The 16,616-nt window shown below is 37.8% G+C and overlaps 1 long non-coding RNA gene across 1 annotated transcript in view; it reads right to left on the bottom strand.

Annotated features, from left to right (window-relative positions):
* The window catches only part of LOC122772065, a 155,735-nt gene that overhangs the window by 117,790 nt on the left and 21,329 nt on the right, over positions 1–16,616 (bottom strand). The window contains exon 2 of the long non-coding RNA XR_006360734.1: positions 9,772–9,874. This is a non-coding gene — a long non-coding RNA (uncharacterized LOC122772065). The remainder of the gene's footprint in view (positions 1–9,771; positions 9,875–16,616) is intronic.

Here is a 16,616-nt window from a genome sequence, read left to right as displayed (position 1 = left end):
GCCAAGGAAACAATCAAGACATGTTCTATAACATAATAATGAAATAATGATGCATCCAGTGCTTGTTTATCATTTCCCCTGTTTTTAAACTATAAAGCAAAATACCAGAAAACCATGCATGGACAAAGGGGGTGGTGGACTATCTAAAGAAAAGAAAAAGATTTAATTTCAAACCTGTGAAGTAATTTACAACTATCTATCTCATGTTTCATTTCTGCCTTCCTCCACATCTGCTTAGCTGAGCCTCACTTTGCCCTCTGGGAAAAACTTGGGGAAAGCTTAAAACAGCTCATTTTAACAATGTTCAGCTCCTATTCCCTCTCCCCTCATGTCCTGCATGCAAACCACGTCAGAATAGCACTCCTGAAAAACAAGAAAATGGAATAGCCTGAGAATAGATATAGCACTGTGTGTAGTCTTAGCAAGTCTGTACACAGCAGCTCACAATAAACCCAGTATATGAGTGAAACATTGTACAGTTCATATTGTAAACACTCAGTATTGGATATGAAGGTCTCTCTCTGGGAAATAAAATCTTCTGCAACAAAGGAGAGGATGGATTTTAAAGGTTTTTACGGCTGTAGCAACAGATATTGGCTCAAATGGATTAAACGACTTCCATTGCTTTTTGCATCGGTAGGCTTGTGTATTTAAGCTTCAGCAGTCCTGTGTTTAGGACGTTATATATGGAAGACATTTGTCTCTTGTTCTCACTCCTTGTGGGTCTGACCACATCTGCGTTTTAATTGCCTTTGCTTCAATCCCTGCAGTGAAATCTAACACCTCATTAAAGCCTTTGGCAAAATCTGAATCATTTAGGGAAGACCAGGCAATTAAAGGGACTTTGGCATAAAGTTCCTGTTGGCTGATTTATTGATTGGCCAGCTGTGGTTGGATATTTGTCCGTCTCAAATTTGTCCTCGTTTCTGCAGGGGTGATTACATTTGATGTCTCTCCACACTGTCATTTTTGAAGCATGTATTCAGGTTATGTGGTTGTGAAACATTATGAGCTGTTAAACACAAAGACTAACACATATTATATCATTACACCGCATAGTTGGAACTTCGGGCAGGTTTCGAGGTTATAAGAAACATCGATATATTTTCATACGGGATACAGAATGAGACAATATTTTTATATCAATATTGTTTATGGCGCGCTGAAATCATCCTCTCCTTGTGATTCTCACTCGACAGGAGATGGACGCACTTGTCAAACTTTCATGTCTGTATTCACATTGAACTTTTTTACACCATAACCGCTGTGGAACGATCAGAAAAATGTGTTTTGTGTTTGATTCAATGCATGCTCTCTGCATTCAGTACAAGGATCCCTCTATCTCGTTGAGCAGTGGTGTAAAGTTGCAGTTTCAGTTACAAACGTCAAAGTGACTGAGTTTAGTGCTTGTTAGAATATATTGTTTCCTGAGAAGACATGAGCTGAATTTTTGCTGAGTTGGAGGCAGAGCCTAACAGTAAAATCCCCAGTTGTGATGAGAGTTCTGCTGTGTCTGAGGAGCACTTGAACATTACATTATTAATGTACAGCAGTGTATATTTTGTTATACAGGACAATTAAATACTTATTTTGGACATTGCTGATACTCTGCAACTGTAATTGATATGTTGAAAAACAATATATTTATATATATATAAAATATATATATATATATAAATATATTTACACACATACACATATACATATACATATATATATATACATATACACATATGTTGTATATTACCATTCAGCTAAAAAATATAGCCAAGCCCTATAGTTGGAAACTATAGTGAAACTTTAAAAATAAGAAACCATGTGCTTGAAGGTGAGGAGTGTTTTTCCTTGTGGGTCTTTTCTGCACAGAGGCTCAGGATTTAATTTGAGCTGCACTCTGACAAAGATGATTAATGGAATTCCTATGCACTGGATCGTTTCTCACAGGTGATTTAAAGGTATAATAATCCTTTACGATATTGCTCTGTGGTTTCCAGGCCATTAAAATAACACCACATGTGTCAGAGGAACACAAACAGTTCATTTAAAACAGATTGCTGGCCTAGCGCATGACTGGGGCCCAAACACAAGGGAGCTTTTGCTAAGGTGTCACTTCTCTGGCTATTTGCGTGGAAGAAAAATGGAAAACACTTAGCTCATGTATCAAATTTCCTGGGTAATTTGAACACCTCCAGATAAAATAATACCCACCTGTATAAGTTTAGCTGGCTGTTCTTGGAAAGTGCCTTGTGATTTTTATAGCAATTAAAATGAAATTAATATTTGCTAATTAAAAATAGCTAATTTTTAGGAGGCTGAAAAGGGAGCTATAGAGAAAATGTTTTTGCAATATTTCAGCTTCTCTATTGTTTACCATTATCAACATTTCCTAATGCATTAATCCACACTTTTTAACCATACGGTGCTACTTCATTCACAGCAATACTCAAGACTCCAAATATGATGGCTTTATATTTTGTGTTATTAATTTGTTTTTATTGTGCTGAAAAGCTGGCTGTATACAATACAAACCACATGTATACAATACATTTAATGCCATGCACATACACTTTATTTAAACAATTCAAAATAGAACTAAACTCATATAAATTATATTATATGAGATGCATATAATATTATCATGCAGTGTATTATAAATTATAATGTTAGGGTGAAGAAGGTTTTTTGGAGTTGAGCTGTCTTTCTTACAGTTTGAATTTACAAAATAAGTAACTAATTAAAGCACTTGTAAAATAATTTGTGTTTATATAATAATAATTTCTCTGTCCCTTATTTCACCTGCGGCATATTACCGACTGCTGCAAAACATGTGTTTGTGGAACATAATTTAGCTTCACACTTTTTTTTTTTTAAAGTTGACGGAAAAGAAAACTTCCACCGCCTCCCACAGAGCTTTGTTTAAGTCACAGTGATACTTCATGGCAGGGGTAGTTAATTAGCTCCCCAAGAGGTCCAGATACAGAAACTTTCCTTAAGCCAAAGCCTGGAACACGAGTGTAGTTGTGAAAGAGGATTTATATATATAAAAACTGGATTTCAAGTGAAATTTAGACATGGATAATACATAATTTAGTATACTGAAACAATATCTTAGAAGTTGATGAGTTGTACGAATTTAGTGGACGAATTGTAAAAATGTTCCTTTCTAATAAATATAATAGACCTCCAAAACAAAAAGCACATTTTAGGGACTTTTTTTCAGCTTCTCTGCTAAAGGTCCCCACAGTTGGACCCCTTGGTTCTTTTTCAGTGATGCACCTATTTGATTTGGCAGAGATTTTTACATTGGATGCCAAGTTTGAGTGTCCAATTAACCCACTCAGTGTGGAACATTGGGGATTGGGTACTTTGGGTATACCAGACCTTGACATGTTGAAAGGCAATCCACTAACCCTCCAGTTTCAAGCTAAGTTGTCTTCACAACCTTTTTATTTTCCACAAAAAGTTATTTTCTTGCTTTAATTAACACTGAGCGGCTCAGAGAAAGTTGTCATAAGATGAAGTAGTGTTGTACAGCCTGCTGGTATATTTCATGAACAAGGTCAGGTGGAATCACACTATTTAGATGCAACAGTGCATAAAATGAAGTAGGAGCAGGGTAGTGATGAACATTGACAATTTCTGTTTATTTTTGGAGACCTTGCTACTGTGTCTTTATGACTGTGACCCAGCAATAATGAAGTCATGAACTAAATTTGACTAACTAACTAACTAACAGCATTAGCATCATGGCTAACTCAGTGCCAGCAACCTTGCTACTAACCAAAACAGAAAACAACCATAAAAAAAAAAATCACAAATATAACAAATAACAGTAAAGCCCATTAGTATTATATCATTATATATTACATGGGGTTGTTAAATTGTATATAACACTAACCGATCTAGTAGAGAAGGCAAACTGAATGTTGCTTTGAAGCTACTTAAGTACCAGAGCTTTCCCCATGAAAAGATTGTTTGTCCATGAGAGGTTTATTCTCCATTTGTCTCACTCTTCACCTGCGTACATGCCTGCATTAATGCAATTCAACTTATCTTGCAAAGTTGAGCTATTGTTCTCTTTTTGTTGGGTTAATACCCAATGTTCTTTTGCTGTAAATCAAGTCTATAAGCGTGAACAGTGTCGTTTTTGTGTCACCATTGTCACATTGTGCAATCAGCTTTCACAACAAGGACAAGTCAAATTAGTTTAAATTTAAATGACAGCAACACCCAGTGTTTGCAAAAAAAAAGGTGGGTTAAACTGTGGTGACTTAACCGGCTTCGTTTTTTACAGTCTTTATGTCACTGGAGCCCAGGAAAGGGCTCTCCCACCACAGACCTAATCATCACCCTCGACAACTCTATGGTAACTCCTTCTCATACCGCAAGGAACCTGGGTGTGACACTTGATGACCATCTCTCCCTCACTGCCAAAATTGCTGCAACAGCTCAATCTTGCAGATACATGTTGCACAACATCCGAAGGATACGGCCTCTTCTAACCCAGAAGGCGGCAGAAGTTCTGGTCCAGGCTCTTGTCATCTCACGCTTGGATTACTGCAACTCCCTCCTGCCTGGTCTCCCTGCGTGTGCCATACGACCTCTGCAACTCATCCAGAATGCGGCAGCTCGATTGGTCTTCAACTTACCAAAATTCTCCCACACTACACCGCTCCTCCGCTCCCTTCACTGGCTTCCTGTAGCTGCTCGCATCCGCTTCAAGACTCTAGTGCTTGCGTTCAATGCTACAAACGGATCCGGTCCAGCCTACATCCAGGACATGATCAAAACCTACACTCCAGCCCGCTCTGCATTGGCAAACCGGCTCGCTGCCCCCTCACTGAGAGGATCGCAGAGGCACTCGCAGAACTCGAGACTGTTCACTGTCCTCGCTTCAAATGGTGGAACGATCTCCCCATCGACATCCGGACAGGTGAAAGCCTCCACATCTTCCGCCGCAGACTAAAAACACATTTCTTCCGACTCTACCTCGACGAAGACGATCACCATGCATCAGCCCAGCGTCCACGCCCACCCACTGCTCCATTGACCTCTCCATTGAGAGAAGCTGAGCTTCCCTGGAAGTGATGTTTTTGACACATTTATCCTATCACCATCTCACAACAGTCTTGAAGCCGAGCTTCTACTGGTTTTAATGTGCTGTGCTGTGCTGATGTATGAATGTACGAGAGGAAAATTACATCAGACAATCTGTGATAAATAGCTCATTCTGACCGAACTAGTCATATACGCTATATGGACAAAAGTATGGAGCCACACCTGTTAAGGATTTAATTCAGGTGTTTCAATAAGGCTTTGGGCTAGGCCGCTTATCTCTAATGAAGGGCAATCTTAACGCTACAGCATGCCAAGACATTTTGGACAATGCTATGCTTCTAACTTTGTGGCAACAGTTTGAGGAAGGCCCTTTTCTATTCCAACATGATTGTGCCCCAGTGCACAAGGCAAGGACTACAAAGACATGATTTGACGATTTTGGTGTGGAAGAACTTGACAGAGTCCTGACCTTGAACCCATCAAGCGCCTTTGGGATGAACTGGAACAGAGACTGTAAGCCAGGCCTTCTCGTACAACATCAAGGCCTGACCTCATAAATGTTCTACAGAATGAAAGTACACATTTTATGTGTACTAAAAGCAGAGCTTCCATTGCTGCCATCTCCTCCTTACATTGACTTGTAATGACACAAATCATACCAGTGAATTATGAACACAAATCATCATTGTGTGAGCAGAGTATCTGTATTGCTGAACATCTTGTTTCATTACAGGTCAGGACAAATGGTTATAGCAGTGTGACAGGAAAATAACTTCTTACTGAACAGTCCTAGAATTAATTTCCTAGAGTACAGGGCAAAACATATATTGTGGCATTATCAAAGGTACCACAGCTTGATCAATTATTTTGACAGAAAAGCCTCTGTGAATATATAACACAATATATAACTTATATATATATATATATATATATAACTATATATAACTATATATATATATATATATATATATATATATATATATATATATATATATATATATATATATATATATATATATATATATATATATATATATATATATATATATATATATATAGACATATATATATAAACATACATACATACACACACACATTCATGTATGTGTGTATATGTATATATATATATATACATATATATATGTATGTATACATACATACACACACACACACACATTCATGTATGTGTGTATATGTATATATATATATATATATATATATATATATATATATATATATATATATATATATATTTATACACATATATATACATACATACATACATATATGTACAGTGTTACTTACAGTAATTGAAAAGTATAGGTTACACTGTGAATGAGTGCTGATATACCGTAAAAGAGAGAGAAAAGAGAAATCCTAAAGACACAAAATCAATGAAAAAAAAGCTAAACTTTGTCACATGGCATACTCAAGTGATCTAGCTTTGGTGCAGTGACTGTAAATAAATAAGAAGAAAAATCATCATGATGTGATGACAGTGTTGTCACTTAACAAGTATACACCTAATATTCAAAGAGCATCCTCCTACAGTATTTGTATAATTGATTCCTAAACTTGCTCATTTGTCTTTTAACCTTTAATGTCAATTCCTTAATATTTCTTTCTTCTACGTGGGAAAACTGCCAAAAGCAAAGCTGTTAAATCCCTCTGCAAATCAAGTGGAGAGGAAATAATCTACAGGTTACGTACTTCTCACTGTCAGGCACTTAAAACACTAGACACAACTCTCAGAGAGCAGGCAGAGACAGGGGTTCAGCCAAAACAAAGGCACTTAGCTAAGCCTTTTGCAGACTGAAAATCCTGCTTATCAAGTCTCTTCCTCTTCTAACATACACACACGCACAGACACACACACACACACACACTAATTTCCCCTAAAGCATCTAACCACCTCCAGTTGGACAAGCCTTTCCTAAACAACTCCACTTAAGGCTGAAATGTGTTACAAAGGTACCCTACAGACATGTATAGGTTCACTAGACAGTTGATGTTTTATTCTGTTCTATATTTCAAAGTTGGAAAAAGTGAGTTAGTTATACTGTCAGTATGACAAAAGATGCCTTTTCATACTCTGCTGCCCAAGATATGACAGATATACTATTCTAAAAGGGCAGCATCAAACACTAATTGCAAACACCTTATGTTAGAATATCCTAATAACATCTATGGATACAGCTGCTTGTGGATACCGTCTTAGTAACAGGCACGCCAATGGATGTATTAAAAAAAGAAGAGGACCAACTGAGGCTACACACACCATTGGGCACGTGACAAACACGTCAACATGACAGAACATTCCTCTAATGCTTGTCTTCAATCCAAATGGTATTATTTTGACAAATTAGCAATTAACTTTGCCAAGTACAAAGACAGTAAACAGCCTCTGCCGGGGCTAAGGAAACACAATCCAGTGACAGCACACTGTATTTTTGTACAATAATTTGAGTGATAATGTGTTAATTTATGAGGTCTGCATTTGCCAGCAGGTGAAGCTAATCATCTTCAAGCTGTGGCTTCATTCTAGCTGTGTCGAACAATCTGCAAAACCAAAGGACACATAACCTTCTGTTTCTCGGTGGCAGACTACTATACAGTCATTTAAATATTTTGTCTAAAGGCAGGATTATATCTTAAGAATATATCTATCCTTAACTGTTGTGGCGAAGCCATAATCAATGCAAGCCTGATTTATTATGTGCAGCTCATGATTTCAAGTCTCACTTTCAGATGTCTTTTGAAAGACAGTGTGCCATACAGAAAGTTAGCATGCCATATGTTTTATTGTGCCTTTGTGCGTGAGCATCTTTCAATTAGAAAAGCAATTCCAAAACTTGCAATGCAAGCAAGCACGTCCAAAGTGAGCAGAATATAAATAACCCACCTCTTGAAGAGGTAATGGCCACCTCTGGTCACTCTGAAGGTGACTTTGTTTCACTAATGGCTGTCACTAGGACCAGTGTTGAAACTTGAATTGATTTGCAGTAACATTTTCTCCCTCTTGCTCTTAAAAAAAACATGCATCAGTTATTGCTGTACATGCTGATGCCAAGGTCATTTTGAACATAAGAATGATAGAGTCTGACATTAGCCCCATTGCTTCTGAATGGGCAGATGCTTTGCTTCAGAAAGTAGGTTGCCAAGTGTCTGCTTTGATAACCCATCGGGGCTCACTAAGAAGAGTTGGCAGGCTTGTGGAGGAAACTCCCTGTGCATTTACTCAATGTAGATAGACTCTGCTGCATTACCATTTAGAGCACAATGAACACACAGCACCATACAGATATATTTCACACAGGGACCTACACTCAAGTAAAAACGTGGACATACACACGGAGAACATTTAACCTTAATGCAGCTATTTAGCGAGCACAGAACATATGGGAATGTGGATATGCTGATTTATTTTTAACCCTTTACAGGAGGATATAACAAGATGTGTATCACTTTGTTTTTCCAATTGTTTTTTTTTTTTTATGTTCGTGTGGAAAATCAAAGTCCACAAAGGTACCATACATGGTTCTTGTGGTAAAAAACAAAAAGAGTTTATATAAGAATATACAAGAAAAACACAAATAAAAAAGAACATTATTTTAGAACATTACAGAACATTTTTTGGAGTATTTCCCAATCCTGGTCCTCAGGAACCCCTGTCCTGCATGTGTTTCCCTGCTCCATACATGATTGATTTTTATCAAATTTCCATTATTAGTTTTTGAACTATTACTGTAGATGGAGAAGACTGAGTAGCACTGAACTGCACTGAAGTCTCTGATTGGCTTGGCTTGGTGAAATGTGCGTGTTACCAAGAACTATTGCACCTTCTTTGTTATTCAATTGCCTGAACTGTGTCAAACAGGACAAACAAAGCAAGTTATCAAGCAAGTCCCAGCTTATGCTTGTTAGCCATGCTAGCAACTGATCAGAAATTATAATAATGTCTGCCTTGTTGTTGCAGCAACAACAAGGCAGACATTATTATCACCATCCAAACTCCCAAGAGCAGCGTATAAGCACAAGGTGCTCAATCCACAGCTACTTCTGGAGGCTAAAATGTCTGTCAGTGACAGAGACATGATTATTTGCATATACAACTTTCAGAGGGCAGGTGACATTGGCATGACAACGCTCCTGGTGTTATCACTGAGGATTGTCAGATATCCTCTGCTGCAGATCTACAGCCAAGTGGTTCTGTTTTGGTTCACTTTACATTCAACACTTACCATTGCTCCCCCATTGAGAATATTTATACTTTCTCGGTCAGTTCAAGCCCTTCTTTAAATTCTTTGCCCTCATTAATTTTAAACTCCCCTCCCGCCACTTCTGTCTTTGCTCTATCCTCCTGTAATATGTGATCTCCTTTATGTCAGTGGAGGGAGTAGGTAGCAGAGTGGGCTTAGAGTCACACTGAGATAATGAGAGCTGACTGTCAGAGGAGGGCTCCCAGCTTATACCAGTGACGTGCGGTTGAGGTTCATGGCTGGTGAGGCACCGACTAGTCAGATTTACAAAATATATGAACCCAAAGAAGTAACTTATTCACTATTCCATTGGCAGCATGCACATTGACTACTGATTATGTTCCCTACCTCTTCAGCATTCTTTACACACATAGGTAAGGTACATTAATAAGTAAGTAAGAATCTTTATGATGGCTGTGGAGAGAAAGAAAGAAAGGACAGCAGCAACACGCACCTGTTGGGCATACAGAGAGACAGCAACGGGCACACATGCGTCAATCCAGCGTGTGAGGGATAGCACAGGCTTTGCTTGGCTCGGCTCGGCGCTGCCACACCTCCTGAATTTAAACAGGAAATGCGCAAATTCAGTGATTTTGTGTATAAAAATTATCAACATTTTTGAAATCACACAGGAAACTAATTTATTGTACACACAAGTGGACTAATTGATTTCATGTAATCATTAGTTTTGTACTTTTCATGATGACAGATGAGGCCTCCCTTGACCGCATGTCCCTGGCTTGTACGATACCAGTTTTTACTACGGCAGTCTCTGTCATTATTAGTTTCCCTACAGTCAGATTTGCACATCATTGTGACTGCAATGTAAAACATTTACACAAAGCAGTGGAAATCCATCATTAGAAGCAAAGCAAGTGGCACATTTGAAGCTGAAATATAGGCATCAATACGGTGGCACATGGGGCAAACGCACTGCAACGACCCAAAACACATGCAGGAGGAGAAAAAAGCTGCGTATTCCCAAAGAACACACTACACAAAGGTTATTACTTTGTGAAATGATAACAATAAAAGAAAACATCGCTGATAACAAGACTAGCAATCACGCCTTCTTGTTGGTCTGATTCAGATCACGCGAAAACAGTATCAAATGGGACAGATAGGTGAGTTGGACTTGTTGCGTACAAGCAGTTTGAGGTCTTGCATGGTTTTTGGTCGTTGAATTAGTGACATGGGTTACACAAAAGTCCAAAGACCTTTTCACAGGAGAGTTGGATCAACAATTTATAATGTATTTAAAGCCATTAAATAATACACCGCAATGGTAGTGTAGTAGTGAAATATAATTGAAGAATAATTATCTTTTGACCTCATTTTTTTAAAACACACAGGCACACAGTTTTTGCCCAGCCATTTCTCTCCGGACACTGAATTGACCTCTCTTCCTTTGGACAGCCTGAGTGTTGTCCCTAACCTTAACCATATAACCAGTTAATGCCTAACCCGAACCTCAATTAAAATCTTAGCCCTAAACCAGTTGCCTCATTACTTTTCTTCTTATTTTTTTTTTTCTTAACCTAAACCTTTTAAAAGCAGTATTTTCAGGCAGACGTATGCTCTGGTGTAAAAGGGGCTGTGACATTGAGATACAGATCTTTTGTTGTGTCAAATTAATTAGCTGGGCAAAGTGCCAGCCCCCTTCACTTTGACCCTTGCAGCGTGGGAGTTGTGTGTGCGTCCATGTGAGCAAAACCTTGTTTTGTATTGTAGTGCTTATCTTTTGTGTTCCTTCAGCATGTTTGCACAATATCCTCCATTTGATCTCACCATTTCTTCTCAAGGTTCAGCTCTCATGGCCAGACATGTTTTACTGCTGTGCTGAAATTGTGCCAATCCACAAAGGACTGTACAGCCCATCAGCTTTTTCTTTCTTGTTTTTCTTATTTATTTATTGTATTTATTTATTTTACTAAAGAACCAAATATGTATATGGCACATGTACATGTGTTTATTTCAAGTTCACAAGGATTTGTAAAGCAGCAACACATTTTATTTTTTTAAACCTAAACCTTAAATTTCTTACCAAAAATCACACAGTTATCTTGATATGTACACCCAAGTGACAGAAAACAGGTGAACTTAATTTTTATAAAGGTTGCCTTGTAAATACCACTTCACTATAATATAAATTGTTTGCTTCGGGCATAATTTGTATTCACAACTCGACTCGATTTTTCTTTAATTTCCTTCTGATTTATAGAGAACGCTAAGCCTGATAAAAACTTCTGCTATTTTTCATTTTCTCTATGTCTCTTACTTTGCCGTGTTTAATTTTAGCAAACACATTTTAGGGGACAGCATTGGGCAAGAAGTGCTAGAATGTCTGCTACACTCTGCTGCATAGAAACAGAAGAACTCAAGGGATATTGATACTAGCTCTACATCTATGTAGAGAATACATTTCAAACTAATCATTGTTAGCACATGAGAGTATCCACGTGTATCCACAAGTATGAATGACAGCAGAACATAGATTTGACAGCCATCATATTTGATAGTAAAATGTCCTTTTAATATGGCACCAGTCTGTCACTTAAACAAGTAAAAAAACTATTTTGTCACACCTTGGTAGGAAAAGGCTTGTCCTTCCACTATGGCCACAAGAACTGGTCCACTTCAATTGTCAACTGGCCTGTCATGACCCATCCATATCCAGATAATCCTCTGTGTGGCTCATTTTGTGGTGACCCTCCAGTGACTGGCTATGGTGAGCAATAATAATCAAGGTTATAGGAAAAGGGAATGAAAACGACATAAATGAGGTGGGGGATGTCTTTTATTTGCTGCACAGACCCCAGTGCTCTCAATAAGGTTCAGGTAAGATCAACAATATGAGAAAAGCTCAATAACTGAGGCTGGCCACTGTCACTTGGATTTACTGAGGGCAAAGCCAATCATTACCCATTTCATCATAGTTGTTTGTCAACGCACATGGTTGTCTAGTGTTTGTCATAGAAAGCGGGGTATGGGGAGTCAACTAACTACAACCCTAACCCAGGGGCGTCCAAACTTTTTTTGATGAGGGCCATATTTGATAATGTCTAGATATCCGGGGGCCAATGGTCCTTTTTTTTTAACCAGTAACATTTAATGGAAATGTAAGAGTGAAAAAAAAAAATGCCTTTCTTTCCACATCTAGGGTCAAATAAGAATAACAATGAGAGCATATACTGGTGGATTTCAAACCCAGGGCTCCAGTTTCAAAACAACTCCTTACCAGCTGAACTAATGGAGGTGACATGTGAGAAAGGGCGATTTTTTTGTCCAACTCGGCCCCTGGTCATAAATAATACATTATAAAACCAAAGCTGGACACCATCTCACGAGGGCCGTGACTGGTCCGCGGGCCATAGATCAGACACCACTGCCCTAAACCTAACCTCTGTTTGTTTTTATACTTAAAGTATACTACTATTGTCTGTTGCTGTTTTAAATTACAACATCACATTTAGCTGTCCCAAAAACAAAGCTGCAAATGTTTATTTTATTTTATTAAAGACCACATTTTAGTCAGTCAGTAGGTCATATTGTTTAGCTTTGCAATGCCATTGGAAGGCAAATGTTTAAATAGGTAGGTCTGGCCATCAGACCATGAACTCATACAACTTGCAAATTTTCCTTGTTTCATTGGAATGAATAAATCAACACTGAAGTAAGAAAAATTAATGAAATATTTTTTTTGTGATATTTGAATATCGAGAAAAGCTAAATACTAAATTATTATGTATGCATTTTGTCAAATTATATTTCAACTTGTTATGTCTGAATGAATAAACAATTTCTTGTTGCAATAACATAAGCCATTTTAGTAGCAGTATTTGAAACTGTGGCTGTATTTTATCAGTAAAGAAAATAAATAGAACTGTTTCTCTGGGCTTTGTTTGTTTGCTCAAATATCTAAAGCCAGACACTAGTTGTGTAGGATGGTTATTGCATGGGTGCAGAGACAGGTGTGAATGTTCTTGACTGTGGGGATTGTATGTATGATGCATTGTTATGCACTCTGGGGATGTAATGGCCCTTTTCCACTATGGTCCCAGCTCTGACCATAATATCGCCTCAGCTCGCTTGGAACCTCACCAGAGCAGGTACACAAAGTAGAGGGCGAACATCTTCAGGCAGAGGAAGCCCAGTATCATTGGTGACATCACAGAGCCCTTTATGATTGAATGATGATGATGATGATGAAGAACAGCTCACTACTCAGGTAACCCCTGATTCTAATGAAATTACTATAAATTTGATTGTGATTACATTTAAAGAAAGATAAGTAGCTGGAGAAGTTTGAACTTCATGTTTCGCTTATTTCAGTCTTCCATAATTTTGTTTTTCTTTCCCACAATTTGTTTCCCCCTTCTCTTCTAACACCACGGCACTACATCTCTGCCAAAGCACGCCAGCATGGCTGCTTATTTCTGATTTGGCCTGGAGCAACATAATTTCGATGTGCCATTGTCACCAGGATGTATGTGTTATGGTTAAACCATGTTATGGGGGGGAGACCAGTCCTATGATGTTTACGAGACTGATAAGTATCTTGAAGGGGAAGTAAGTGACATTTTTCAAAACCTCCTCTTTAAGGTGTGTGTGGGCGACTGTGGACGAGCAGCAGCAGAGATTCATCTGCCTCTGTGACTGATAAGACATGACTTTCAATGAAACCTTGCATGCTGACCGGTGGTGGTGCCGCAAAGCTATGGGATATTACTCAGACACACAAAGAGTACATACACACATACAAGCATTTGTCGACTGGAGCAGAACTGCTGTTAGATTACATCTGCCTCTGATCTGGAGGGGGGGGAAACAACCTTTCCCTCCCACAAGCCAGACAGTAAACAAAAATCACAAAGGCTACAAAGAACGAATAAAAGAGATGACACGTCTGAGAGACCAAAGACACAGCTGCAAATTATTCATGTTCCCTGTTTTAGATCATCAATCATTGTTGAAGTGATTATTAAGGAGGGCTTTGGGTAAAGTGGGCAGTAAAATAAAAGGTTGGACGAGAGATTTCATAGGAAAAGAGAAAGACAGGAAAAAGAGGACAGAGTTCAGTGAAAGCATGTGGGCAGATAATAATTGTAATCTGCATTTAGATGAAATCAGGCTGTGTAGTCATTCCAAGTATGTTGAAGAGACACTTCAACGCTGGTGTCACAGCAGAGCTTGTCAGTGAGATACCATAACTCTCCTGAAAAATACCTTAAATACTGTAAGCTGATGTTAAGTATGAGAAAATAAAATATAATGTGTGTGTGTGTGTGTGTGTGTGTGTGTGTCTAGTCCATATTCATGATGATAAACAGTGTATTCAGCATCACAGCATAAAGATCTTAATACAAGCAATCAAGACTATGGAACTAATTCTCAGTTAAAAATTTAAAAGGCAACATAGATTGTCCTATGGTTTCTTTGTTGAAATCCATCAAATAAGCCAATAATTCCTTTCTAAACAAATTCCCCAACCTCTAATTCACCAGTGGCCTAATCTGCACAGCATCTATAGATCAATGTCCTATTTTTGTTTCCTTTTAGTATTGTGAATGATTCTCTACTTGGCTATTTAACGAAAGAATGATTCAACCACCTCACCATCACAAAAGTAATTTGTGTTGCATGCTCTTTAATAATCGTTACTAAATTATACACATGTAGTACACACTGCAATTTGTTTGAATAATAATAATCACACTTGCTGTACAGAAAAATGTGCATTCCTGCTTTGCTTCTTGATAATGCCAATAAATCAAGAAGATTGATTCCATAATAATTTTTCTCTTTTGATTTATTTTTAATCTTTTTATCTTTTCCTTAAGCTGTGTAGCTTTTATGTAAGGGAAATTAAGTGCATGTCATCTCTGACATCATGACTTTTTCTTACTAAACACACATTGCTTTGGAAAGAGAAACTGCTTGTTCCTGTGCAGATTAAGTGAAGTGCAATTAGTAGATACAGTTCTGATAATGTCTGAATAACAATTCAAAATAAAAACAATCTCTGGTTAATTCTACCAATGTTCGTAACTTTTTTTTTTTTATGAGGTCTGCTTACCTCTAAAAGTTGTTAAGACATATCTAGTTCATGGACTTTACTGATAAGCATAATAGCTTGATGAGGCAGTAGATATTTTATTTAAATCTTGGTATTCTTTCAGCCTTTCTCACAGTGGTAAGGTGGTAAATCTTTTTCAAGCCTTTACACATCGATGCACTGCCAGATGCACTGACCCATGCTGTGTTGTGAGATCTTTTTTTCATGTTACCCAGCACTGGCCCACGAGATCTGTGTCCATACATTCTTTTTCCCTGCTCGGGTCATTCACCCTGACTGGAAAAGCAGACTCTTTCTTCATCAGAGACAAATTCTATCATACCGTCTCCACATTTATTTTCATTTTAAATGTACATTCACAATCTCTCTCAGCCTGTCACTCCTCTCCTTTATCTGTCACTCAGTAAGATGAGTGGTCCAGACACACAACTGTCATCGGAGGGTCACACAGAGGTCACTGCCAGATGGGCCTGTTGACAGATTTGAGCTTGTTATCCAGGGTTGATCCATGGAAACAAATTAGATCACTGCTGTGGAGGGAGTTGGATAGAAGCTCCAGGTGTGGCTGTGTTAACAGTGTGGGTGGTCATTATAAAAATCTACAATCCTATCGACAGTCTCCTTTCCTTTGGTACTATAAAGAGGTTGACTTTAAAGGCAATTGATAACTCAGTGGCTCTCATAGGGATAAATTAAAATGTACATACAGTAATATACTACACAAACATCTTAAATTGATAATATAGAGATAGATGCCAGTATGCAGATAATGTCAGAGGAATGGGTCATAGATTATTTTATTGTATTGTACTGTAAATATAATATTTGTGCTGTATTACCATGTAAATACAACACAACAATTTTTACTTAAAATGACCTTCTGACCCTCTTTTTAAATAAATTTAGTTTTTAATTTTGTTTTGATGAAGTTGCAGTCATTCATAGACTGCTGCTTAATATTTTTATTGGAACATTTCTGTGACACAAAGATTGGACTACGACCTTGTATCTTTATCAAACAGTCCATCGCCTCATTCAAGATAAAACAGGTCATTTCTGAGAGATGCTTATGGCAAGCCATTTTAACATTTAATAGTTAAACTGGATATGTATTATAGATATATGCAATTTAATACTTCCTCGTCAAAAACAACACAAGATTCACATCCACAATGACATTCTTCCTACGACAAATGATGTCACTTTTGCCATTCATGTGTATT

The sequence above is a fragment of the Solea senegalensis genome, linkage group LG7 (assembly GCF_019176455.1).
Source record: "Solea senegalensis isolate Sse05_10M linkage group LG7, IFAPA_SoseM_1, whole genome shotgun sequence".
Taxonomy (NCBI): Eukaryota; Metazoa; Chordata; class Actinopteri; order Pleuronectiformes; family Soleidae; genus Solea; species Solea senegalensis.
The sequence above is the reverse complement of the archived record's forward strand: the minus strand, read 5'-3'. Positions and strand labels throughout refer to the sequence as shown.